Source organism: Dipodomys ordii, unplaced genomic scaffold (genome assembly GCF_000151885.1).
Source record: "Dipodomys ordii isolate 6190 unplaced genomic scaffold, Dord_2.0 Scaffold53, whole genome shotgun sequence".
Taxonomy (NCBI): Eukaryota; Metazoa; Chordata; class Mammalia; order Rodentia; family Heteromyidae; genus Dipodomys; species Dipodomys ordii.
The window spans coordinates 1976586-1980054 of NW_012267269.1; positions in this window are offsets into that span (position 1 = coordinate 1976586).

Below are 3469 nucleotides of genomic sequence, written 5' to 3' on the forward strand. Positions count from 1 at the left end.
TGTGGCTCAAGTGGTAGAGTGCTAGCCTTGAGCACAAAGATGATCAGGGACAGCACCCAGGACCCAAGTCCCAAGTTCACAAGCCCCAGGACCAGCAAAAAAAAAAAAAAAAAAAAGCATTGGGAGTAAAGCTGGACAATCTGTGACTGGAGTCATAAAGATCTGGCTTCTGAGTCTTGAGTGGAACTTGTCCCTGTCATGTAGTTATTTTCATCTTCTATTGTAGGTGGAACTAAAAGTATCCTGGTCTTGTGGTTCATAGTCACGGATGTTTTCTAGTTATCTAGGGACAACTAAGTCTCTCTCTGGGAAAAGGAAGTATAAGTACTAATGCCCTAGGGGTTTTCTGTAGCATCCAGTTTCAAGGGTTGTTTTCCTCTGAAGACTCTTCTTTAACATGAAACAATTCAGAACATTAGCAGAATAAAAGAGTAAAATTCTTTCTTGAGATGTAACATATCCTTTTATATGTGTGTGTGTGTGTATATATATATATATATATGTAAGCTTATAATCAGTGGTTCTCCAGAGTGGGCAGGAAGGAAACTGTAAGGTTTTATGATTTGCATCAGAAGTTATATTAAAATTTTCCCTGATTGGGGGCTGGGAAGGTGGCTCAATGGTAGAGCGCTTGCCTTGCATGCATGAGGCCCTGGGTTCGATTCCTCAGCACCACATAAGCAAAAAGAAAAAAGCCAGAAGTGGCGCTGTGGCTCAAGTGGTAGAGCACTAGCCTTGAGCTGAAGAGCTGAGGGACAACGCCCAGGCCCAGAGTTCAGACACCACGACCGGACCCCCCAAAAAAAATTAATAAAAATTTTCCCTGATTGACAAAGGCATTGCAACTTAAACTGGAAACAAATCTACTGAAAGTAGATATTTAAGTATAAAGACTTGTCATTTAGAAATCACTCAGGAAAGTTGTTTTCTTTTTCTTTTTTTAACTGACATGGTCTCACTATGTTGCCAGGCTGGACTGAACTACTGGACTCAAGCAATCTTCCTCTTCTAGTCTCTTGAATAGCTGTGACTATAGGCATGCTTCTATACTTGGCCACATCTGATTTTAAGCAGGGGAAGTGTAATATAAAGGATTATTAGTTAAGTAGAAGGTGGATAAATACTAAAAGGAATGAATGAGGATATTAAAAAAACAGACAAAGCAGGTGAGCTGAGGGCCAATGGCTCAAGCCTGTAATCCTAGCTACTCAGGAGCTGAGATCTGAGGACTGGAATTCAAAGCCAGCCTGGACAGTAAAGTCTGAGAGTCTGGTCTCCAATTAACCTCCAAAAATCTGCAAGTGGAGCTTTGGCTCAAGTAGTAGAGTATTAGCCTTGAGCACAAAAGCTCAGGGACAGCTCCCAGGTCCTGAGTTCTGACCCTAAGACTGGCATATGTACATGGGCACATACACACACACCACAAGAAGCAGGTGCAGAAAAATAGTTACCTGGGCTGGGAAGGTGGCTCAGTGGTAGAGTGCTTGCCTTGATTCCTCAGTACACATAAGCAGGAAAAGCTGGATGTGGTGCTGTGGCTCAAGTGATAGAGCACTAGCCTTCAGCTGAAGAGGACAATGCCCAGGCCCAGAGTTAAAACAAACAAACAAACAAAAACCAGTTACCTTGCCCACTAAGGAAGAATGAATAATAAAGGAAGTAAGGGAAAAGTGAAGAGCTCCTCTTACCTATCCTAAACCAAGGGTGAAATTCAGACCTCTTCAAAGAAAACATGTCAACTACATACACAGCTACAAAGACTGCCAATAGTGAAGACAACTTTCTAGAATCTTCTGTAGAACTGGTTCACCATGCTTAAGGAGAAGAGTCAGAGTGCGTTAGTTTATAGAAATGGCCAGTAAGATGCACATGAGCTGGACCTTAAAGAGACAGAGATTAGCCTGAAGGCACAGCTGGAACTCCTGTGTTAGGCTGCTGTGTGGAAGAATAAAAATAGAGGGCTGGAGCCCAACCAAAAAGGGGCCTTTACATCTGTGCCAGGCAGTGTCACTCTAGTGCCCTCTGCTGATGAACCATAGCATTCCATCTACTGGCAAAAAATGTTTAGGGTCCAGTGCCTGCCTGTCTGCTCCAGCTGGCTTTGAATGGTGATCTTTAGATCTCAGCCTCCTGAGTAGCTAGGATAACAGGCATGAGCTACTAACACTGGGCTACAATTCAGCTTTTTATTGGTTGATATAGGGTCTCATGAACTTTTTTTGCTCAGTTTGGTCTCAAATTGCTGTCGTCTCAATCTCTGTCTCACAACCATGAGCCATTTTCTCAGCTGGAATTGGACATTCTTCTAGTGTTTATGTAAAGTTTTGGATTCAGCAGAAATAACTTCCTTTGCTACAAGGATTATTTGTTGGCAGAAGATAAAACTGTAAACTTACTAAGCAGACTATCTGATGATTTATGAAGAAATGCTTTTACAAGCAGAGCAAAAGTATAAGCTCCCATGCCCACACTACAAAAAAAAAAAAGAGTAGGAAATGCTTTAAAACAAGTGCATTGCTTTGCTCATCAATATGAGGCAATCCTCTGACATACAAAACCCTCCCTAAAATCATTCAGTTTAAGCTCTAGAATCCTAAAAACAACTTTCTCTAATTTTCCATTGTTAGACACTACCAAGGGTAATTTATTTTCATGCAAAGGTATTTTACTTTTCTTCAGCAAAATTAGTAAACATAACTTTGCTCGGTCAACAATTTTATGGCAAACTTTTGAGGAACAAGATTTAGCAGCATATTTTAATTATTTATACATATTACTAAGTATTCTTGCAGGAAGAGTGCAGCAGTTTAAAGAAGTATCAGCATTGTATGAGAGCGTTCACTTCCTTTTTTTGCCAGCACTCTTTGTTTTCCAGTCCATAGGTAAAAAGGGATATAACATTGTTCTAGTTAATGATAGAATTATTTGCATTTATCTGATAACTAATACACTTTAGTAAAATCTAGAGATGCCATTTTTGTGAAAGTGGAAGCCTAAAACAATTACTGTATTATCACTGTTGTGAAAATTAGAATTGTGCAATCCTAGTCAAATACTGGTGGCTTATGCCTGTAATCCTAGCCACTCAGGAGGCTGAGATCTGAGGATCACCATTCAAAGCCAGGCAGAAAAGTCTGTGAGACTCTTCTCTCCCATTAATCACCAGAAAGCCAGAAGTGGTATTGTGGCTCAAAGTGGTAGAGCACTATCACTGAGGGAAAAAAGCTCAGGGACAGCAGGGCGCTGGTGGCTCACGCCTGTAATCCTAGCTACTCAGGAGGCTGAGATCTGAGAATTGCGGTTCAAAGCCAGCCCGGGCAGGAAAGACCACGAGACTCCTATCTCCAATAAACCACTAGAAAACCGGGAGTGGCGCTGTAGCTCCAGTGGTAGTGTGCTGGCCTTGAGCTGAAGAGCTGAGGGACAGGGCCCAGGCCCAGAGTTCAAGCCCCATGACCGACGGGAAAAA